General features: G+C 36.1%; 1 pseudogene; it reads right to left on the reverse strand.

The window, feature by feature from the left end:
- Positions 1–12800: 12800 nt before the first annotated feature.
- LOC130748979 (vicianin hydrolase-like) lies at positions 12801–26219 on the reverse strand (annotated as a pseudogene).
- Positions 26220–26317: the final 98 nt, after the last annotated feature.

The following is a 26317-nucleotide window of genomic DNA, read 5'->3' on the forward strand; positions in this document are numbered from 1 at the left end:
GCATCAACGGTGTAAAGTTTTTTTACACCGTCAACCAATAAGATTTCAAGGATGTGTCATGTCAATTGATAAAATTGAATAAAAAGAGAGATTTTCTCATATCTTTGAAATCTGATTGGTTGACGGTGTAAAAAAAATTTACACCGACGGTGCATAGAAATTAAACTCTACTAAATATGTATTAGAAAACTAATAGGTTCTTAAAGGTGTTAGATTTATATGCATTGATGATGTAAATAGTTCTACATATCACATAACATTTTTCTATTTTTCTATTTTAATTATTTTAAATTTAAATTTAATTGTCGTGTGACAAATTGATAAATTATAGTTGAATAATTATGTAAAATTTGTTTACACTGTCAGTACATAGTAATTGAACTCTTTTATAAATACCGAGGAAATGTTTATAGAAAAAATATTATAATTAGTTTATGAGGAGGAAAAAAGATATTTTTTTTTAAATTGAAGTGTGTATCTAAACACACTATGAATAGGTGTACTCCAATTGGTTGGACAAACCTCTAAATTACAAGTGATATACTAAGATTAAAAAGAAAAAATGAAAACTATGATGATGTAAAAAGAAAAATAATTGAAAAGAGAAAATGATTGTGGAAAAAAATATGCATATACAAAAATCAAAACCCTTTTAGGCGTTGGCATTTGGCATTCTTCATGACATCATCCATCTCAACTTTTGATGGATGGGGTAGGCGTGGTATGTTTGTTCACGAAGGATCCTTAATTCCTCCCTTTAGTTAACCACTCATAAATAAATAACTACAAAAGTTGGTTTTCTATACAAATTTGGCTGTTATTTGATGGTAATCAATTTTTCAATCCTAATCTGGCATCTATTACTTTTTCATTTCCTTGTATGAAGATGTATCTATGAGATATAAATTGAAAGTAATCTAAATATGTGCTCGTTTATATTTGTATGACCATCTATCATAATCTATCTATTACTATAGTCAATTAATTTAAATCATCACGGGTACCTTTAGCATGTCTATAATTTACTTCTACTATATCAAATATTTGGGACGCTTCCTTCTTTGTAAATATCATTCTTATTGTAAATGCTATAAAATAATAAAAATCACTCATGCTACAAGTTATGACACTAAATTATAGTTATGGTTTGGTAACTCTAGGCCAGTGGCGGATCCAGGACCCGAGGTCAGGGGGTTCAAAATTTTCAAACGAACACATCAATAAAAATATAATTAAAAACAACTTTAATATGTTTATACTAATAAATTATACAAGTCATAATTGTCCTTTACGTGATTTCATATTCTGAAATCGTTGAATAATAAGCTCGAAGTCAATGGTATTTAATACATAACTCTCAATGTAAGTAACTAAACAATCGTTCATCCATGTATTTCTCATTCGGTTACGCAGCTTATTCTTCACAATATTCATAGCAACAAGCAAAATCAGCGCAAATTTCAAAAGAAGATAAACTTGTGGATAAACAACATGTTTTCCTTTTTCAACCAACTACTCCGAAAGCTGTTGGAGTCCTTTCAAAGAGGTAAATTCATCATTCCTACGCATACCGATGATGTAGGAATCTAGTGCATCACCAGACACCAAGCACCACTAAATTAAATGGAGTGAATTCATTTTGATAAAAACTTGCAAATTCCAACACATTTGCCTTATTAAAAGCAGAGAATAATGATGCTTTGTTGTAATGCTATGGGTTTGACGTTGTGACTACCCAGTACTTACAAACACACTTCCTGCAATAAAGACACTGAGACACACATGTGTGTGAGAAAGTGGGATAAGTGAGTTTGAGTTTGGTGCAAATATGTGCAAAATTTAAACTATTAGTACAATTTAAAATTTTCAGGGGGTTCAAAAAAGAATTTATATAAAAGGGTAAAATTTATATAGTGGGGTAAGTGTGCTCTATTTTTTTTCCATGGGGTTCAAGTGAACCCCCTCATCACCATGTAGGTCCGCCTCTGCTCTAGGCTTAACGAAAACTTCATAAATCACAATTATGGTCCTCCATGTTTACTGTCATTTGCAATTTTGGTATTGCTGTCTAAATTCCATAATAGAAGAAAAAAAGACAACATAATCCTCCTTACTCTAACAAGTAAGCAAGTACACTACATACAATTACGCTCAGTCTCTAGGGATGCAACTCTGTGGAACACTCGTCGGTTCTGATAGGTGGTGGTCTCACACCTTCTCAAAGGAACTGTACAACCCAAAAGCCAATTAATTGCAGCCTATCAGCCTCCCACATCTGAGGAAATTTTGGCGTAAATAGGTATACAAATGGGACATGCAATCCGGCTCATCTAAATGAGAGATATATACTCTTAAAATAAGGTAAATTTTCTTTTGCCGAGTTCATTGGTCCTAAAAGAAAAGGCAAATTTAAGATGGGGAGGGCAAAGATCTCATACAATCAGATGTGAGAATCAGTGACGGATCCAGAAATTTTATGTAGTGAGGGCAATATATACATATAAATTCATATTAAAAAATTAACATATATTATTTGAAGTGATGACATTTTTTACCAAAGGAGACAGAAGTGAAGACGTTTTTTACCAAAGGGGCCACTAAAAACCACATACTTTTACTACTCAAGTGAGGATATTTAGCAATGTGGGACACAAGTGAAGGCATTTAGCAATATGAGACATAAGTGAGGGCAATTTTTATCAAAGAAATCATCAAAAACCACATACTTTTACTACTCAAATTTTTTTCTAATGCATTTTTTCATATTCAAGTGTGGGCACTTGCCCTCATGCTTGTCAACTTGCATCCGTCACTGGTGAGAATGAGAAGTCTGGTTCTAATAAAGATTTGGGTCAAAACCAAACCACCGTCGCGTTTTTTTATCCTTAGACCACTGGTCCACGACCAAGTTCGAACCAACATACCTGCCGTGTTTCCCTCTTTTAAGTTCATCCACATTTCTCTCTATTTATCTATCTTTCTTTCTCTCTCTGAAACTGTGTTTTAGGGAGGATGGTGCTCAGGTTTGGGGGTTGAAGGGACTAAGTTCAAATAGGATTTGAAAAATGATGATTTTTGGAGAGGAAATATTGGTGGGGTGATTGAGTGAGGAATAGAGGAGGAGAAAGTTTGGTTGGGGTTCTATGGGATGATTTTGTTTTGAGTTGGAGGAGTTTTGATTTATTGTGTAACAACTTTTTTTGAGGAGAAAGTTTAATTTTGATTTACATGAAGATAATGGGAAAATGGAATGTTGATGAGGATGAAGATGGAGAAGATGAAGATGTTTGGGAGATGAAGATGAAGGAGATGACGGATTCTGATATTTCATCTCACAAAATTTAAAAGGAGTGGAGTAGAGTGTATATTTTAAATAAAAATGAGATAAAGTGTCATTTTGACACATCTTTGAGGGGTTAGTGTGATTTACTCTAAAAATGATTTATTATGTGAAGGGCAGAAAGTAATGTAGTTGAACTTGAATTCTTGAAACAAATTGAATTATGAAAGGGAACGCAAAGGAAGAATCACGGAATGTTGAGGCTTAAGATAGATGCATATACCTCCTCCTCTCCTAATTCTAGAAGGTAAAGCTTTAATTTAGTAGGCATATTATACATGCTTGTACAGTTGTACTCATACTAATTACTCCCTCCGTCCCTAATTATAAGCTAACATTGAGACTTTTTTTGTGTCACTAAATATAAGCTAACCTTGCAAAAGTTAATATTTCTTTCCATATTCACCCTTGCATTTATTGGTAGTGGAGCACCACCATTAGTAGTACAATGATGAAAAAGTGTTATCATAAATAGGGGTAAACATAGAAAGTTGTACATTTTTTTTGAAAATCAATGCATCAATTAAGGCTTTCTTAATAAGTGTGATTTTTACAACTTTAGCTTATAATTAGGGACGGAGGGAGTAATAAATACGATTTGTAGAAGCTTAGAGAATTAATACCGTGTCATTTCATGATAGGAGCTATGGGCTAATCTACTTCAAATTCAGGTTTCGTACGTCTAATTTATCTCCACTGAATAAATTGGGTCAAAACCCTTTTTAAAGTCTATTTAACAGATCATTTAAAATGTACTAAACTTTTAAAAATGTCAACTCATGATATGAAAAATGGCCTAGATCAGACCTGCATGTCATGCCTCATATATATATATATATGCACCAAAGTTCACATTTTAAATCACAACTTTGAAGTTTGAGCGGAAATATATAGTTCATCTATCGTGTTAAATTTATATTCATATTTTTCTTCATAAAAATAAGAAATAGATATAAAATTTTAACAAGATCATATAAAATCTAAACATGGAAAGATTCTAATTCTAATACATTATGACTTTGAGGGAGAGCTAAAATGGATCCTGACATGTGACTCTGCCTATATTTTTGGTGCCTGACCTGCATATAGTTTCGTTTTCTTCTTTCTTTCATATTCATTCATACATGTTGAAATTATTTGTATACGTTATTTTAAGGGTATTATTTTTGGTGTCATCCCTTGATTCTCATGTCATCCTCTTTTCCAATTTACTTAAATACCCTTAAAAACAATTTTCATCCATTATATTATTTGTTAACTTTAATACTAACGAATGTTAATCAATATTTCTCCTACCTATTAAATAAAAGAAAAACAAGTCCGTGCACATTTGTTTTTCCTTCCCCTTATTTCCTTTTTTTTTACATCGGAAAGATAAATTAAATCGATCTCTGAACCTTCTTCTACCCAACCCTTATGTCCCCCAGCTCCTACCACTTGAGCTATTCTACGAGAACCCTTGTCCCGTTGGTATGCAACATAATTATAAAGTTGACAGATTTAAACTACCACGTGATGTCATTATATCAAACAAGTTTCTTTCATGGAGTTAGTAAATTTTCTAAATAATCAAATTAAATATATACTAAAATCAACAAAATGTATGAAAAAAGATTTAAGAAATAAAAAATTGATTGTCACTTCTTAACTACACCGATTGACTAAATGGATTTCGACCTCAAGCGGTAGAGATTATTATAGCAAATTAGGTATTTGATTATGCGATTTTTGGTTGGTTTGGTTATCGCCTCTAACTACTTAACTTTAACAATTCAATGATACTCAAACGAAAGTGAGAGGACTACTCATATTAGTTTATGTGGATGTTTGGAAAATAATTGCGAATCGTATACGAAACAGAATCGCGTGAGTTATAAGTTACCCTGCAGTATGGCATTTAACACTCAAATAATGCGATTCTAAATATTAAAAATGAAAAATCAAACTGGCGCTAAAATGCACAACTGTCTAGCGACCGAGGTTAATGTATTTTTAGAAATAAGCTCAATTGGTAAAAATTACGGGACACAAAGGTTGGGTGGAATGAATAGTTCAGGGTTCAAATCCTAAAGATAAAATAATTTACTAACATTGCTAACAATTAATATTTGTCTATAACAAAAGAATTTATGTTTTTGGAACAATAGTTATTTGATTAGAACCTGGGGTGAATATGTAAGCGGAAAATTTCATAAAGCAATTTTATGAAAGTACGTAGAACACCCAACACTTATTTGTTGAAGACATGTTTTTGGGGAAGTAGGATTGTTGTCTTTGATTAAGAATACCTGTAATATTTATTGACTAAATCTTTCTTTATATTTTCTCACACTCCCTTTCATAACTCTCAATAGAGCAAGCTATGAAGGAGTTGGTTTTTTGATTCATTGATTATAGAGGACACCAAGCCAAACCTGTAGTAATCTTAGTGACCCTTATCATAATTATGAATTAAACTGTTTTTTCACAAACTAAATTACAATTGATTGCGGCCCACAAAATATTAGATAAACCTATAACAGAACCAACAAGTGTTGGTTTAGTAGTAGTAGTAGGCAAGCTAGATCCTCATAAGGGTGAGGTCACAAGATTAAAATTTATGAAAATATTTGTTTGGGAGAAACTGCCACCGTAACCGATTAAAAATTCGTCAATGACCAAAAGGACCTTGGATGAACCACACCACAAAAGCTAGCGGTTGTAGTTGCAAAGCCCAATGCCTTATAAATCATACATAAAATCTCATACTTTCAAGTATCATACTTAATTTATAATTGGGTCTTAACATCCCACCGTGCTCTGCAATCTCGGCACTCACGAGAGCGGGATGTGCAGTAGCCTATTGGCTAGTCTTAAGCGAACATTGCAATACCGACATTATATACTACCTGCACCGCTCATTTGCAACTAAGAGACTTGATGAAAGACTTTAATATTAATATCAAACAACCAATATTCTCAAAAAATTTAATCTATTAAATATGGGTCACATCTTCATGTTCAATTTTTTTTTTTATAAGCACACATCTTCATGTTCATAAGTAAGTGCTGTTTGTTTTTATCGTGATAAAAAAAATGGGGTTTCAATTGAATGTAAGACCCTTATACAATTTACCAATTTCTTTAGCATTTATCTAATCGTAGTGGCTTAAAAGTAAATGTTGACTTGCGCTCCAGCGAAAAACTCTTCATCCTCAAAGCCCAAGTGGATAAACAGCTCGGGCATTTGATAATTAATTGGTTCCCCCATTGAGATTCAAGGTTAATCTATACTTTTGCTGAATAGAGGCATACCAAAAAAATGTTTCTTTTTGCTTATATAAGAAGAAATTAAATTCATAGTGGACCTGACTTTAGGAATATGCTGGAAACTTGCATAATAATTATCGAATGCCAGAGAAGAGAGCTATATAGTTAATTATTATTATAGTTATCTTCATTTTGAAGTTGGAAGTGTACATCTCAATAACTATATTTCATTAGTTGGTAAGGCTTTTATTTTTTGGCATACCTAAAATACTAGGTATATAGATTAAATAAACAAGTCGTTAGCTAGTCAAAATCATAAAAGCAACTCATTGGGAACTATATAGTCTATATAGTCTGTATATATACAACCGAAAGGGAAATATATATGGTGTTATTAGATAATTGAACTTTTTAAACATTTAGTTAATAGTCCTTCATGACAGTATATATTAAGAATAATTTGTTATGATTTGTGAGAAACTTATCAACTTAATGCATCTTCGAAGCTTAATAAAATGATGTTTGTTATGGTACCTTAACTCAAATCAAGGTATGGTGCCCAAAATGAGATAATTCAATAATAAAGAAGCATGTACAAGTTATAATTTTGATGTTATTTTATCGTAGTAATGCAACGTTTCATTTTTAGAGACATGAGATTTGTAGGTTGTGTTTTTTTAGGCTTTGTTCATCCGTCAATCATGGTCATATTGCGCGCATCTAAACCATCATCGTTCATCTCTATAAGTAAACCATTTTTCATTAAAAAATAAATTTGATGAGATGAAATTAATTGAATAGTAAAATGAAATGCGAAAATATAAAATTTACCTACAAAAATATAATAATAATCATCTATTAAATTACTCAACGCGGGTATCATATCCAAAATATTTTATGGGTACCACATAATTTACCTAATAAAATTAGTTTTATGATTGTCAGCAGTAGAAATACCTTAATAATACTTAAAAAAAAAGCAATTATATTCATGAACAAAATACATATTATTAATAGCAATCATGCGTCGTAGGTTTGAAAATAATTACGTGATCATGTTTGCTTAGGAAGGAAAGATATATTAGGCCATTATTAACAACTCATGTTCTTAATTTTGTATTATTAGGAATGGAGTATTGCATAATCAAGGGTGGGTGAACCATAATGATTATAGCAATGGGGTTATTGGATAGTGTAAAGTGTAGGCAATTTACTCTTCTCCAAGATAACATAATATCGGTTTTGAATATATGCAACTGATTACCGTTGTGTCATAAATTTAACTTGGAGTGTATTTGAAGAAAATAATGTATGTTCAATGTTATCTAGAAACATTATGAACCCCCACCAACGAGTATTATGCATGGAACATCGTATGTGTTCAAATAGGTGGACCAGGAGCGTTTTCCATAGAGATCTACACTAATTTGAAGCAAGCTAAGTGTGTCAGCCATGTGAATGGATAAGTCATAAGTCCGTTCAGATCTTGATCATTATAATCTTCTTGCAAGGATTTTGCATCTTTGAGATTCCCTAGGAAGTAATGTTTCATTAAATAATGCCATTTGACTAGGGATTGAATCAGAGGAATCCAATGATATTCAGCAATGTGAGGATGATCTGCCGTATTAGTCTCATTGGTAAGTTGATTCTATGTCATAGGTTTTGTTTATAGAAAAAATAACTTGATTACAGGAGTTATATCAAAATGTGGAGGCATTCTGATTCAAACGAGATTGTCTCTACTTATGTTAAAAAAAATTTAATTAAAATTTTCATTTAAACAACTTACATCATCAAAATATAAATATTTCCCATTCAACATGATTTTGCTATGTATTAAGGCAAAAAAAAAATAACTTTTGTTATTATATAAAGAAGTTAAAACTTAGCCGTGTGTGATAGATAACTTATCATTTGCAAGTTTGTGGACTGGGCGAGCCCCACAATACCCATGAGGCGCTCGCCAGGGGACATGCTCTAGAAGAGCGGGATTTTATTCATTTAGGTTCTTCGCCGTAGGCAAAGAGCTTATGTAAGGGAGTCGGGCCTAGGATAGCGCGGCCCAACAGGCCCATTAGTAAGATATGCAAAAGCACGCGAAACTTCTATAAATAGGAGTCGGGGATTCATTGTAAAGGACTTTTCTTCATTTGTTCATTTAACAAAGCCATTAGACAACACATATTCTGAGGATTCTCTCTACTTTGGGGACTACCCCTACCTTGGGTGTTCAATTCAAGAACACTTGTGATATCATACAATTGAGGTTGTGATTTTTTATTGTCAAAATTGAGGTTGTAATCTTGAGTAAATACTAATCATTGAGTTGCCGGTATTATATGGATAACTTAAGAAAAAAACCCAAATGGGTCACTAGTTTAGCACTTTTTGATGCAAGAAAAGCCCACTCGAACGTCTCGAAGTATATAAGTTACCAAGTCACCCATGTGATATAGAATAGTCCTTGCTTTTAACAAAACAAACAAACCATACAAAGTGGGGTTTACAAAGGGTGGCCCATTTGAGGCTATGACCTACTGATAAGGGTGGAAATGATGTGGACAATTAGCTTAGCAAAGATGATAAGGAAAAGAATGTGATTGGATGCATCATAGAAATGCAATGTGTGACTGCTTTGAATATAGGAAGCACTGAAATGAAGGCCCACGTTTCTAACATGTGAGGATTGTCTCTCTACCATGTGCATTTATTGAATCCTATAAGGATGATGTTCACTCACACAGGCAATCTATATATATATGTTGTTTTCCTCGTGACGGGATTTAATTGTAAAGAGGAATTAATTCACTGGGAAAAGTTTATAAGCATTGTAAATTACTGTAAGTGTAATTTCTGAAGATTGATTTCAATTCTGTAGATTGATAAATATCAGCAAACTAACCTAGGAAACCAATGTAACATATCCTAGAAAAAACCTAAGGTTATCACATCCGGTAGATTTGAGCTTTATTGATGGTTATGCCTAAAGAAGGCCCCAAAAAAGCACACATATAGGGCTAATTCTATCTTTGCTTTAGAGCCCTACCTTTAATATTGCTGGGAGAATTTTGCTCATTAGGCGTTGAGTAAGTACTTATTCTTTTAGTTCGCGTCCCACTTGTTGTGATCTGTTAGCTTGTATTCTCTTGTTTCAATAATATCTCACATATTTCAAGGTTTGATTCTTTTAATCGGTTAGCTTGTTATCTCCTGCTTCAATAATATCCTACGTAAGAGTCGGTTTATGTTGTATAGTGTTAACCTTATAGTATTAGATCTGATAATACTACAACGTTTAGTCATACATTGTATAGCTTATCATATCATTTAAATTGGTACAATCATATATTTGGTGGATAGTGGTGTTAGTGGAGATGGTGGCGGTGGTAGTGATGGCAGTGATGATGGCAGCATGGAGGTTGGTAGTTATGGTTGTAGTGGTAGTTTGAAAAATACTCACCGCTTGTTGGTTGGTTATTTTATCTTTTGGATCCAGCGTTATGTTGCTTGCTTGGAAAAACACCTTCAATAGCGTGATCTTCTCTCATCAACCTTCGTTATCATTGAGCCTGAACGAGCTTCTGCCGAAGTAATTTTAGTCAAATTTTTTGTGTTCTCCAATGAGGATATAGATGCTTTATACCTCTCTTGCACTGTAACTAGAACTTTCTCTACAGTTTTGGAATCAGCAAAAGTGATTCCTAAAAGGCTTATCTTGTTGGCAATTCCCGATCATTTGCTTGAGTATTCTTTGATTGTCTCAAACTCTTTCATCCTCTGCAACTCAAACTCACTCATTAAACTAAGCTCTTGCATACTTCGTATTCTTTCATCACAAGCATACCTCATTCGGATAATCTCGAATTGCTTTTATTGATTTGAGAGTCATGATCCTAGTGAAGATAGTTGTTGAAACATCAGCAAAATGACAAGAGTTTTCCTTTTCTTTTTGGGATTTTTCTCCTTATGATTCTTAATTTGGGTCATGGTGGGATTGATCGGCAATGGAAAGACTTCATACTATAACTTCCAAAAGATCCAAATACTTCATTTTGACAGCTCAAAGTTCAAAGGATGAAAATGACAGTTCAAAAGATCCAAATACTTCATCCAACTTGTAAGAAATTTGATTCAACATCCATTTTCACATGTACGTAAGAAGATTAATAACAATTGTTGGTTTTTCTAAACATGAAGATGAAAGATGAGAAAAAAAAACTAAAGTTCAAAGGATGAAAATGATTATCTCCATCAAAAATTGGTAAGGAGTTGGGACTTGTTTGGGAAGGTTCCGATGAGGAGGCCATTGAGGGGTATGTGCAGCATCTTAAGCGTACACATCCCAATAAGAACGGGTCATCTTGAGGCTTTAGCTCTTTGTAGTTTGAGTTGTTTTTTTTTTCGTTTTGGTTGTTTCGGTGTTGCATTTAGGGTTGTTTTATAGTTGACTTATTGTGGTTAGATATGGGGTGTCATGTTTTATTGTATTGGCTACTTATTTTGCCTTGAGTGACTCAAAGCACTTCTTAAAGCATCTCCAATGCAAGGTTCTTAGTTCTTATTTTTGAGTTAAGAACTAAGAACTGAGTTCTTAACCATTGTAGGGGATGACGTTGAGCTTTTAGTTCTTAAAAATAAGAACTAGGTTCTTATATAAGGAGTTTTACTTTTTGAGTTCATAGCATAAAAAATTATTTTTTCTCTCTCATCCAAATTACTTTATTACTTTATAAGTTTTGTTTTATTACTTTATGAAAATAAAAAGTATAAATAATGTGGATGATTAGACCAAATGAATAGTGCTAAGAACTCATGATTGGAGCAAAATTGCTTAAGAGTTGCTTAAGCACATGTGGCAGTACGGGCCCACATAAATAGTGTTAAGAACTAAGAATTAAGAACTAGCATTGGAGATGCTCTTATATAAGAAGTTTTACGTTTTGAGTTATTAGCATAAAAATTTAAATTTTTCTCTCTCATTCATTTAATTTAAGTATTGAATTAGCATTTAAATTTAAATCAAAATTATAGGAAAATAAAAAATATTAATATAATGGTATTGTGGGACCGGATGAATAGTGCTAAGAACTACTCCCTCCGTTCCTAATTATAAGACCTAATACAAAAAATTGCGCTTATTAAGAAAACATTAAATGTGTCTAATTAGTGTATTGGTTTTTTAAAAATGCATACATTCCTCCATATTTACCCTTTGTCATTTTCTCTCACTAATTAATGGTAGGTGGTAATTAAAACTTTGGAATTGAAAACACACAATTAATGAGAGGGGTATATATGAAAGAGTAGAATACTTTTTGATATATTTTTGTTAAAGGTCTTGTATTTAGGAACATGGAAAATTTAAAAGTAGGTCTTATAATTAGGAACGGAGGGAGTAATAACTAATAACTCATGGCTGAAGCAAAATCTGCAAAGAGTTGCTTAAGCACATGTGACAGTACGGACCTACATGAATAGTGCTAAGAACTAAGAAATAAGAACTAGCATTGGAGATGCTCTTAGGGATGTTGTACTCCCACTGAGTTTATCATATGAAGGTTTTAATGAGGTATGTTCCCTAGGTGAGTTTTGTTGGTGGAGTTTTATTGATTTGTACTATTTGTGAGAGGGTTGTTCTCATGAATTTACCTATTCAATTACTCTCTCCGTTCTAGAAAATTTGTAGTTTAAGGTTGTAGCACAAAGAGTAAGAAAATAATTATTGATAGTGTAATTTGACTAGATTGTCCTTATTTAATTTTACCAGTATGTTGTGCAACTATTAAATTATACTTAGATAGAGAAGAATGTAATTAATAAAGAAGAGTTGTGGTTGGTTAATATGAAAGATGATAAGTGAGAGAAAATGTACTAAATGAGGGTATAGGTGGAAAAAATTAGCAAAAACCTGCATTGGCTTTCTAAAACAACAAACATTTTGGAATATTTAAAGAAGGTCCAAAACAACAAACTTTATGGAACGGAAGGAATATATATCTTTTGCTGTAAAAAAATATTAACAATAAATTCTTAACTTATCCTAATATTTCATAAAAATATAAATATAAAGCTTTACAAACTATATTTTAACAAACCATATCATGATGAATATCTCCTAAAAATATCTCAACTATCTATAACAACCTATACAACTCAAATTTAAATTATGATAACAGATACAATAGTATATATAGTAGGAACGATTTGTTGGATAAACTGGTTGGTCTAACAATTACAATAAGACTTATATTTCTATTTACATTGAATTTAGCCATTTCGGCATACATCATATATACATTATTTACACTAATTTGATATCAACAGATACTTGATTACATCGATAGTCACCTCCCAAGAGGTGTGAGTGAAACATTTTCCACAATGAACAAAGAAAAGTGACACCAAATTTAGGTCACTTGAGAAGGAATTTTTTCAGCCAAGAATAAGAATACTTGGGATATCTTGTCAAATTGTTCTTGTAATCTATGTAAACGAAGCCGAATCGAACTGTGTAGCCAGCATCCCATTCATAGCTGTCAGAAAATGACCATGCATAGTAGCCCTTCAGGTTAACACCATCTCTGTATTGTATAAGAAAAAAGACCATAATTAAACAATTCATATTATGAACTTAGATGTGCATTCTTTTTCTTAAATACTTTGCTAATTAAACTCAAATGAAATTGTTTAACCCTTTACTTGATTGCTTCAAGAAGGAATTTGAGATGTTTCTCATGGTACGAAATCCTGATTTTATCATTGCAGGCTACATTGACTGGTATCAAGTCCTTCCTTTTACTAGCCATGCCTGGAAAAAATATAGAAAACTAAATTAACTAAATGCATACCTAGTACCTACAGTGCGTGAGCTGCAAAATAAAATTTATTTAGATCTTAATAAATTAGGAATTATTTAAAATGTATAATGTAATTATAATAACTTAAATATTTAAATATGTTCTTAGTCCTTGTAAAATAGAATGAAATCTAAATTAGTACCTGCAAATTTTTTATCATTTATTGTCTTAAAAAAATATTCAAAATAAGTCTAATAATGTCATAATGTTGTTGACGCGACTTTTTTTTCTAATCACCAGCCGACGTGGTAATCATAGATGAAAGAGTGTCTACATGCACTTTTTCATCTGTTATGCAACCTTCAAAATAACTCACCAATTTTGATCAAGCGTCTTCTCCTCCTTCCTCTTCCTCAAATTCTTGTTGGAAAGTATGCCTCCCAACCAAGGTGTTCAACAATGGTGGCCACCGTCCAAACTCCAAACCACAATAGTCAAGAGTTGGTGGCCAAACTCTAGCTACTCTCTAGTTCCCTTGCCATCATGAAGTTGTATAAAAGGCAAGCTTTGGGTGAAGGCTTTTGAGTGCAAGTTAAGTGCACCAGAGGGTGCCTGAGAGAGAGCATCGGAGGGTGCCTGAGGGTACTAGAGTGTGGTGAGGCTAAGAGAGCTTGTGTTAGAGAAAGCTCTGAGTGTGGGTGAGGTCAGATAGAGAGTGAGATTTTCGTCATTTGTTGATAAATGAATAAACATAGATTCTCCTTCGTGGATGTAGGTAAATTGGCTTAACCACGTTAATCTGTGACTCCTTTATGTTCCTCATCAAGTCACGGTCCCAACAAGCGGTATCATAGCCATTTTGTTTTGATATCTCGTAGACATCTTGATGGCTTCTCCAAAGTACTAGATAAATTTGACGGGGCAAATGACTTTAACCTTTGGAAGGTTAAGGTGGAGGCATTGCATATATGGTTACTAGCTAGGGTTGTCAATCAGCCATTACTGCCGAAGGTATGCCAACAGATTGGGATGTCGCTAGGCTTGACAATGTAGAAACAAAAGCACACAATACAATAATGTTGTCCCTAGAAGATAATGTGGTGCATGAGGTGATAGACAAGAAGACGGGAAAATCTCTATGGGAAGAATTGGAAAGCAAATGAAGTGTAATGCCTGCTTGGTCAACAAAGAAATTAACGTCATCTTCTCGCCGATATGGATGGTTACCTCAATCCAAGTGAGACTTGGATTGGTAGCCAATTGGTTTCAGGGAGAGCTTGAACAGATGATAGTGATTGGAGATACCTTGAGGAGGAGAATGAACATTAAGAGGGTTTTGAAGTCTCGGGGAATATAGTTCAGGCTAGAAAAGACTTGGTATTTAAGTAGTGTGTGTGGCTGACCTCTCTTTCTTGGGAACCCGACCTGGTGAATTGCTTGTAAGCTGAAGAGAACCGATTGTTGGACAGCAAAGCAGATCCTTTTGTGTCAGAAAAAAAAAAGAGTAAAATACACTCACCCCCCTCAAGGTTTGCAAGAATGACACTTCACCCCATTGTTTTTTAAAATCTACACTCCACCCCATTTTTTATAAAGGCAAAATTTAGTGACGAAAACAAATTCGTCACTAATAAAAAATAATTACGAATTAGTTAAAATTTAAATAAATTAAATGCATATACACTATCATACATCAATTTATGAAAATAATTTTACTGAATTAAATTTAAAAAAACCATCCACTCTGTCTGTTAAGTCCACGTCTCATCTATCTCCAAATCATATTTCTCACCACAAACGGTCACCACCAAACCTTTGCTCCCTTTAACACGACGACAACCATCCCAGAATGTGAAACCCCATGGCACCACCATGCCTCAAAGTTTTGTTGCGACCTGAACCCCAGAACGTGAATCGCACATCCCCAAAGTCACTTGTTCAACTACTTGTTGTGAACTTCACCCCTTTAAGTTGTGAGCGAACGCTTTGTTGGTTTAAGATGTTGTTGGATTTTGTTAAAAACGGTGCTCCACCGCATCGTTGGGTTCTAATAACCTCCGATCCACTTCATATTTCTTAATTTTATTTCTCTATTTTCTTCACCCATTTGTGTTGCTTTTTGGGTCTACAACCCAATTTTAAAAATTGGAGGTATAAATAGATTATTTTGATTAAAATTGAATTATTACCAAATATGAAAACACAAGCATGTTTCACTATGTTTGAGATATGGTTTGTCAACCAGTCATGTGTGCTATTGCAGAATTTGCATTGTGAATTTACGGAGGAAGAACGCGATTGAGAGAATGAGGAGGACTGTGATGTTTTCATTTTTATATTTATTGGATTATATTGAAAATATTTTTTGAAATTATTGATTAACAATTTAAATAATAACTAATTATTTATGAAGAATATTTTTCGTCACTAAATTTGCCTCTATATAAAATGGGGTGGGGTGTAGATTTTAGATAAGAATGGGGTGGAGTGTTATTCTAACAAAACTTGAGGGGGGTGAGTGTACTTTAAAAACTCATTGGCAATGTGATGACCAAGCGGCATGATCCGTTGATATGGAAGGACAATACAAGTTTGGGTAAGTCTCCTACATGATGAGTTGAGAGTCTTCCTAACAAAAGTGGCCAAGAAGGGAATCTTGTTTGGTAAGGCGATACATGAATTGTGGAGTAGTCCTCATTGTTCAGCACTAAGAAGCAGTGGTGCTGAAGACTCTCTTGGTTATTCAGTGATGTGTTGTTGTTTTTGTAAGAGAGTTGTATGATTTGAATGGGTGCCATTCTCATTGATAGTAATAGGGTATAAATACAAAACTGAATGTACAAAAGTCAAACTATTTCCTATTATGTCTAACTTAATTACAGGAATACAATTAATATAATTGAAGACTAAATCATATTCTATCACACCCCCGCAGTCGAAGCGGGAGGTTCACGGACGTTGAGACTGGTCCGAAAATCATCAAAAAGAACCCAAGGGAGGCCTTTGGTGAAGATATCAGCTATTTGATGGCGGGAAGGGACATGAAGAACTCGAGCCTGGCCGCGTGCTACCTTTTCCCGAACAAAGTGGATATCCATCTCAATATGTTTGGTACGCTGATGTTGCACAGGATTTCCAGATAGATAAATAGTACTAACATTATCACAGTACACCAAAGTAGCCTGAGGGAGAGGAAAGTGAAGCTCCAACAGTAGATTGCGGAGCCAACAAGATTCAGAGACAATATTAGCAACACCTCGATACTCAGCCTCGGCACTGGAACGAGAGAGAGTAGGCTGGCGCTTGGAAGACCAGGAAATGAGGTTGTCACCAAGAAAGACACAATAACCAGATGTGGAGCGTCTGGTGTCAGGACATCCACCCCAATCAGCATCAATATACGAAATAAGTTTCGCAATAGGGGTCGGATATAGGTGCAAGCCAAAATGCAAGGTACCCTGTACATAGCGCAAAATGCGCTTTAGCGCCAGCATATGCTCAGTGGAAGGAGCATGCATGTGAAGACAAACCTGCTGAACAGCATAAGAAATGTTAGGGCGAGTGAAAGTGAGATATTGGAGAGCACCTGCAAGACTACGGTACATAGTAGGATCCTCATATGGAGTGCCGGAGGATGTACTGAGCTTCTGCTTGGTGTCAACCGGAGTAGCAGAAGGGTTGCACGAAGTCATGCCGGCACGTGCAATAATATCACGAGCATAGGTGTTCTGACTGAGGAATAAGCCACCTGCATGTCTGGTCACGACTATCCCGAGAAAATAGCTCAAAGGGCCAAGATCCTTCATTGCAAATTCAGAGGCAAGGAGTGCCATGATGGATTTGCGAAGGTCATCGGATGAGGTGGTGAGAATGATGTCATCAACATAAATGAGGATGTATGCCATGTCAGAGCCACGCCGGTAGATGAAAAGTGAGTGATCTGAAGCACTATGCTGGAACCCAATGGTAGAGACATAGTCTGCAAAGCGCTGGTACCAAGCACGAGGCGCCCGCTTCAGACCATATAGAGATTTCCTCAGTCGACAAACATGATCAGGATGAATAGGATCACGGAAACCCAACGGCTGGTGCATGTAGACAGTCTCGTGCAAATCACCATGGAGGAATGCATTCTGAACATCCAAATGATGAATGGGCCAAGATTTGGAGAGCGCAATGGTGAGAACTGTGCGAATAGTTGCTGGTTTCACCACAGGACTGAACGTCTCATCACGATCTACCCCGGCAATTTGAGACCTGCCATCACCTACAAGACGAGCTTTGTAACGCTCAAAACAACCATTAGATTTCTTTTTATGCCTAAAAATCCACATGCAGCGAATAATATTAACATCACAAGGCCGGGGAACCAAATCCCACGTATTATTGCTAATTAGAGCATTAAATTCATACTGCATTGCGGATTTCCAATTAGGGTCGAATAAGGCAAGCTTAGGGTTTTTGGGCAAGGGGGAGATGGTCGGATCATCAATGGAAACTGAAAGATTGAAGAGCTTTCGAGGTTTGTAAATGCCTGTCATGCTACGTGTGGCCATGGTCCTAGTAGGAGGAGCGGGTTGGACCGGTGGTGGTGGCTGAGAGGTATCGGGATGATCCGAAGGCGGAGATAGAGAGTGGGAGGTTGTAGAGGTCGAAGAACCAATCAAAGGAGGATGCAGATTGGTTGGTGGTATGGCCTGGGGGTCAGGGGTAGGAGATGGAGTGGTCCATTGATGAATAATGGAGGGATGTGGATCATCAGTGAAGCAGTCATAGGCCAAGGTGGATAAGGGAGGCATGCGTTTGAAGGGAAACTGTGTTTCATCAAAAAGGACATGCCGAGAGATAATAACTTTTCTATGCGACAAATCAAAACACTTATAACCTCTGTGATTAAGGGGATACCCTAAGAAGACACACGGAGTCGAGCGCGATTGAAGTTTGTTAATACTAGCGGATGGATGCAAGGGATAACAAAGACAACCGAAGACGCGAAGGTGTGTGTAGGTAGGATCACGATGATACAGAAGTTGAGTGGGAGATTGATTTGACAACGCTTTCCGGGGAAGGATATTAAGGAGATAAGTGGCCATTTGAAGTGCATGATGCCAAAAGGAGGGAGGAACAGATGAATGCGCGAGAAGAGTGCGAATCATGTTGTTAATAGTGCGTATTTTGCGTTCCGCTTTGCCATTTTGAGAAGAAGTGTGAGGGCAAGAGAAACGGAAAATAAGACCATTAGCAGCACAATAGCGATGGAACAACGCATTATCATATTCACGCCCATTATCACATTGAAAACATTTAACTTTTTGCGAAAACTGTGTTTGAATTTGATTAGTGAGAGAGGTGAACATTTCGAAAACTTGAGATTTGTTACCTAAGGGAAACGTCCACAGAAAATCAGAGTAATCATCCAGAAATAAAACATAATAACGATGGCCAAAGGAACTTAAGACAGGTGATGTCCAAAGATCACTATGTAAAATATCAAAAGGCATCAAAGTAGCATTTGTGGATGAAACAAAAGGCAACTTAACATATTTGCCAAAAACACAAGACTCACAAATAGTTTTAGAAGTCAAATGTTCACATGCAATGAACTTATTTCTATGAAGAGACTGTAAAGCAGAAGCACTAGGATGACCAAGACGATCGTGCCAGACACCGGAAGCAAGACCAGCAAAATGAGTGGGACTGGTGACAGGATAAAGATCGCCGACACTATGACATCTCAGAAGAGGGATCCCCGTCTTGAAATCAGCGACCGAGAAGCCAAAAGGATCAAAGGAAACAGAAACGTTATTGTCAGTAGTGAGTTGTCGCCCAGAAATTAAATTTTTAATAATATTAGGTGTGTGCAAGACATGGGTAAGGTGAAGAGATTTGTGGTGGTTTGAGGTGGGTATGGTTGTGTGACCGGAGCCCTCAATTGGAATACCCTGACCACTACCAACAATCAGTTTCTGATTTAAATGACTCAAATTAGAATAAGACGAGAGATTACCTTGTGATGCCGCTGAGTGAGACGATGCGCCAGTATCCATGTACCAAGTGCTGTCGGGAGGAGTGAGAGTCATGGTGTGCATGGCAGCCGCAATGTCAGTGGGTGCTGGGGAAGCACTAGCAGTGTACGCTTGAGGACGAGCACCGAGGATGCCAGGCTGGCGCGCAGGACCGGTGGGGCGAGTCCACTGAGAGGTGGGATAAGGACATGGCGGCATAGCCCAAGGAGGAGGAGCCCAACTCCATGGATTCCAAGATGGAAACTGAGGTGGCTGCCATGGTGGGGTGAGAGCTGCAACAGAGGAGCCAGATGAGCCATTGGACCGGGATCCCCCACGCTGATCACGTCCACTAGAGCGACCCTGATTGCCGCGATTGCGACCAGATCCAGAACGATTTTTCGAGCGACTAGGCCCAAAACGGTTGGAGCGCGGCTGGGAGGAGTCATCAGAGTCCCTCGGGGATGAAGTATGCATAGCAGTGTGAGTGGCAGGGCTCTGCATTTTCGCCAGACCAGCCTCCTCAAGAGTGAGCATGGAGCGAGCATGAGAGAATGTGGGCAAAGGGTTGCTCTGACGAATCAGTGTGGCAACACCGCGAAAGGGCTCAGTCAAACCAGAAACCAACTGGAGAACCAAGCGATGATTGGTGACAGGAGCACCAACATTCCTCAACTGATCAGATAGGTGTTTCAGGCGCTGACAATAGGCAGAAACATTCGAAAAATCATCCATGCGAGTAGAGGAGAAATCCTGCTCAAGAGCGACAGCACGGGAGTTCTGATTATCCTCAAAAATAGAAGCCAAGCGGTTCCATGTTTCCATAGCAATGGAGCCCTTCTCCATGATTGTAGCAAGGAGATCAAAGGAAATGGTGGAGTAGATCCACTGAGGACAGTAGAGTCAAGAGTTTGCCACTGTTCATGAGTCGAATCAGTCAAGGCAGGACGGTCCTTCCCAGGTTGGGGAATGATGTGGTGAATAACCCGGGTGGCCCTAGCATGGGTCGCAAACAATTCAAAAACAATTCAACCCACATAGCATAATGGTCCTTTTCTAACTCCAGGATAAAAGGGATGCTATTTTTTATATTAGTGACAGCAAGAGCAGGATGGAACTCCGGTTTGCCTGAGGGGGGAGTTGGGGCAGCAGCCACGGAAGCCGGGGGAGTCGCAGGATCCGATCCAGTGGAAGACATGGCTGCAAAACTTGAAAAAACAATTAAAGAAGAGGAAAAACCGAGTGAACCGGAAGGAAATAACCGGTCTGGGTGAACCAATGAGTGCTTGCTGGACCGTGAAGATGTATCCCGCGTGACTGGTCTGTGACGGGTTTGAAAACTTGGCAGGAGGGAAGACCCGAATGAGGGAGAAACGGGTCTGGCTTGGTTGAGCGGCTCCTGGCGATGTGGGCGGTGGCCAGAGGAGGAGGCGACAGCGCTGGGGCGGGCTGGAAGGCAGAGACGCACCTGTGTAAAGAGAAGATGAGCGGCTGGTCCAAAACAGAGGCGAGCACAGACGGTGGTGCAAGGCTGCTGTGGTGGCACACGCTGGTTGAGGAGAACGAGCGTGGGAGATGGAAAGCAGCGTAGAGGCAGCGCACAGTAACGGCGCGGCACGGCACGGCGCGGCGTGGAGCGGTTTAAAAAGAAAAGGAAGCACGGGTGTGCTTGGCCGGCAGCGGTATGACCCAAGGAAGGAAGAGGGAGGCCGGCAGGGAAGAAGAGAAGCGGAAGCAGTATGGATCAGATAGGTCGTGATACCATGTAAGAGAGTTGTATGATTTGAATGGGTGTCATTCTCATTGATAGTAATAGGGTATAAATACAAAACTGAATGTACAAAAGTCAAACTATTTCCTATTATGTCTAACTTAATTACAGAAATACAATTAATATAATTGAAGACTAAATCATATTCTATCAGTTTTCACTATTGAGAACTTTTGATCTCAAGTTGTGTGATCAATGATGTCATTTTTCTTTCCAAAAAATAAAATGCTCAGCCCTAGTAACTAGTGTTAACAAAACTGAATGTATTATAATAAAAATTATATATATATATATATATATATTGACCAAAAAATAAAAATAAATAATATAAGTCTAGTTAACACACTGAGAGCCTATTTATAAGCTCAAACACCAGTTTGAACTTTGAAGTGATAATACAAAATTTCCTTATCAAAAAAATATCCCTTAAAGCAAACCACGGTGAAAAATGCTTCAGATCGCTGATGACATCAATTTATCATGGAACGACAAACAAGAACTATAGAGAATTAAAATCAATTTCTGCCTACTTAGTTAATTAATATTGGAAATTTCATGCAAGGATTATTGAAAAATAACTGCCTCTCTATTAACTAACTAATAAAATAAAATAAAAAGGTATTTACCATTTTCTGTAATATATATTTGTGGATTCATGTATCCATCCTTTATGTGTTTCAGGAGTCGATGAATTCCCTCCGGATATATGTAGAGCCAGTTCAAAGAAGTCTGCACAATGGTAAAATTTTGCTTCATGAGTTTTACTAGAAAGGCAACAAGGATTTCCACTTGTTGCATGTTTTAATGAACTAACATTGCTTCCTTTTTATTTTGTTCCAGAACATTGCTTTACACTGTACTAGATATTATACTAGTTGTTCAATGGGTTTGTTTATATTTTATGAAAAAAATTTGCATAGACAGATAGTGTAAAGAGATTTTACACAACTAATCAACCAGAATTCAAAGATATGAGAGAAAGTGGTCTTGTATTCAATTTCATTGATTGATATGACATCTTTATAATAAGACAATTACAAATAATTTTTTTTTATAAAGTTTGAATATTTAATAATTTGATTTAGTTCTCCATAGGTTTCTTTTAAAGTTTTTCAACTGAGATGATAGCTTAATATAAGTTTACTATAATTATTTCTGAATTTAATTTTAGATCATGTAAGAATGGGGATATAAGTTAGACAAGTTAGATCCTGTAAGAATGAGGATATAAGTTCAAACTCCGAAAAAGTCATTTGTTGTGACTTGTGAGAGATTAATCCAAATTCCTAAACGAGATCAGTCTTTTCTCTCTCAAAAAAGGGGTTGCGAACACCGGACAAGGATCCTCTCACATATGGAAACTTTCACTTCACATGTTCCCTCATGTTGACATTGTGTCTATCTCCCTTCTAATATGTATTAAATCGATGACTCTTTGGCTGTTTATGAAGAGCTATACACACAATGTTTCACTTGACATTGTCATATGATATGAAAGGATCCTAATGAGGACAAGACAACCTGGTCATAAAAAACTAACATGGCGTGGGAAAAAAAACTAGACTGGAAACAAAACAAAAAATGAAGGAGAAGTATACAGAATACACAGAGAGAAAAGATCATACCGGTGGGCCAATAGGTTTAAAATTCCTGAACGCTGTGATCAAGAGAAAATTATTAGCATGTATTGTCATAAGTTCATTGTAAAAATGTAATAGAAAAACATTGATCATGGCTGATTTTACAAGAGTTTTCTATAATACTTACGACTGAGATGGGCTTGCATATCTGTGTAATATGTCTTGTTGATGCTGGTAGGTGCAGCACTTTCAGCATAATATGAGGTGTAATAATTCACACCAATAAAATCATAAGAACCTTTGAGATTTTGAGACTGCTCTTTTGTGAATTTGGGGAGTCTGTCACGCACGGAAGATCTCATACTCTGGGGATAGTCACTATAAGTGATGGGATGAGCAAACCTGCAAAACTGAATTTGTTCAATCACAAATGTCTACATAATAAAGCTTCTTAGATAAGCATGTAGATTAGAGTTCAATGCTCTAATTCCTGGCTTTTTGTCATCATCTAAACACATACCATCCAAAGAAAAAATCTAGACCTCGACTTGCAGCCTCCCGATCGTGAACATTGTTTGATTTTGGTTCCAAGTATTGAGTCACTAAGGTGATTCCAATTTTTCCTTTTTGACGACCCTAGGTACCAACCATAAATTTCATCAAGTGTATGACAAAATAGAGAATGATGTAAGAATACTCTCTTCTAACGTGTATTTTTCAATACAATTCTATTGTCATGAAATTTGTATTAAAATTCGGATTACGTCTAACTCTACCACAGAAGGAGGATCGCTTTACCCTACATAGAGCTTTATCTAGTCATATCTCTACTCGATGTGGGATCACACTCCCTCCCACCTTAGGGTTGGATATCTAGAGTTTGAAATTTGCTGGACTTGACATCTGCAAGTAAGCGGCTCAATAAAAGGATTTAGAATAGACTATAATACCACCCTAGGAATACACTCTTCTAAGTCCTAACAAGTGTACTTTTTAGTTTTTAATACACTTTTATTGTTGATGAAATTTGCAACTTCTTAAAATTCAGATTACGTCTAACTGTACACAAAAGGAGGATCGCTCCTATATTGAGCTTTATATCTCTACTCAATGTGGGATCACATTCCCTAACACTTAGAGTTGGATATGTGGAGTGTGAAGTTTGGAGGACTTGATATCTACAAGTGGCTCAATAAACGGATTTAGAATAGACTATACAACCACCTTAAAATTCGGGTTAAGCCTACTCAACCCCAAAAAATTAAAAATAAGGATACAATTCACTGAAAACAAAAAAAAAAATAGAAACAAACATATTATATATTTCCCCCCTCTGTTTTGGTGATGTATATAGATAGATGTACCAAATGTTTATTAAACCAACCTGATACATGTTCTTATACAACTTGGATGTGTCGGCATGGGCAAGAATCAAATTGTGACCAACAATGCAGGCTCGGTGGCGGAGTCACCGGCGGTGCAATTTCCAACATACATAGAACATCTACCAGGTGCAAAGGTGCCACCATGGTAACCATTGATAGCGTACGAAAATGGTTCATTCAGTGTGACCCAATGCTTCACCCGGTCGCCAAAAGTCTTGAAGCAAAAGTCAGCATAGCCATGAAAATCTGCCCTATCTTTTCCAATAATTTAATAAAAATAAAAACACTTAGTTATATGCTACTTAATTAGGAAAGGGAGTTATTGGGAAATTGATGCATAATTAACAATTTGCAATTCAGTGTTATTACTTACACTACTTTAGGACTGAGAAATCCCCCATATTCATCTTCAAGAGCTTGTGGGAGATCCCAATGAAAGATAGTCACAAAAGGTATTAAGCCTGCCACCAAATATGCCAAAATATAAGTTAACAAGACAAAGTTGGAGAATGAGTGAAAAGAAAATCAAACCAGTAACAGATGTTAATTACCATTTGATAGGACCTCATTAATGAGATCGTTGTAGAATTTAACCCCCAAGTTATTGACTGCCCCCTTGCCCTCTGCAGGTGCATAATGGCATGGTTAAAAACCATTTAACACTGTTAACACATTATGTAAAATGTCTGGGATTTTTCTCTTTGGGCACAAATTATGTAGAATTGAATTTGAAAGGGAATGTCAATCAATACTAGAATGGATTATAATACTTGGGAATATTCTGGACCATGAGATGGAGAATCTGAATGAATCCAGCCCCATTTCTTTTACCAGCTTTATGTCACTCTGCCAAAATAGTATACGCAGTATATTTATCAAAATTAGTGCATACATATGTATGACTATATAATAGGGGATGTATCTTATGAGAAACATATTTTTATACGAAAATGGTAGGAAAAAATCATGACTGCTTGATCTAAACATGAATGGTCATGATTAAAAGATAATTAATGGTTACATGACCACTTAAAAATGTCAAAAGAAGTCGCATGACTTAATGTTTTGATCTTGACCATTCACTATTAGATCTAACAGTCATAATTTATTCCTACCATTCTCATATATATATACATATATATATATATATATATATATTGTGTTATAGTATAACAGAAACTAAGTAGTGTACCTTATATTGATGATAAAAATCAGCTGCTACATCACCGTTGCTATGATCCCAAATCTTTCCTGTTCATTCCAATGAGGAATAGGGGAAAAAACACAAAGATTAAACTCTTGTTAATAGTTAGGACTGCAAAGATTGTGTCATAAAAAGTACTGAGAGACATAAAGAGTTACCCGGGTGCTGTTTAGTGTAAGTGTCCCATATACTTGGTCCTCTCCCATCTATACTTGCAGCTCCTTTTGCCTGAATAATTAACCAAACAACAGGAATGGGAGGTGCATGGTTTATGCTTATAACTTTGTATTAAAAAACACAGACAGTGACCACAAATTTAAACAGTTTGTGATTAACTTAAGATATCTTAATTCTTAAGCCAATAAAAAAGAAGCAAAGGAAGTTGCAAATGGAAATCATTATTGTTATGTGGTGATGAACAAGAACCTGGTAAGCTGAAGAACCTATTCCAAATACAAAATCAGAGGGGAAAAGGCTCCTATTAAATGCAGCAGCGTTGCCACCTCGTTGCACGACACTTAGAGATACACTTTTAGTGCCACCAGCAACAAGGGTAACCAGAGATAAAATACAGAGGAGAAAAAATCCTTGAGATCTCATGACTGCATTTGATATCGAAAGATCCAGTGGTGCAATGTTTTTAAGTATGGAGAATTGGAGTTTTTGCATGTTAATTCCTTTAGATCTGTTTTATTCAATGTGATATTATGTTTGGATAAAGCTTCCTGCATACCAACGTAATGGAAGCGGGAAAAATGTGTGTAGGGGGGTGCAAGAAACATAACAGAATTTTGCCAAGAGCAAGACATGTGGCAATTGATCCTAATAATAAGGCAAAGGAAGCTCGTAAGGGCTAGTTATTTTGTGGAGAAGGAAACATGGAAACAAAAGGTAATTGAGAAAAATTAGTGATATATAGGGAGCCAATAGAGCCAGAAATGGTTTTAAAGATTTTTGTGATCTCTAATTGTCTGTCTTGTACT

Source organism: Lotus japonicus, chromosome 3, assembly GCF_012489685.1.
Source record: "Lotus japonicus ecotype B-129 chromosome 3, LjGifu_v1.2".
Taxonomy (NCBI): Eukaryota; Viridiplantae; Streptophyta; class Magnoliopsida; order Fabales; family Fabaceae; genus Lotus; species Lotus japonicus.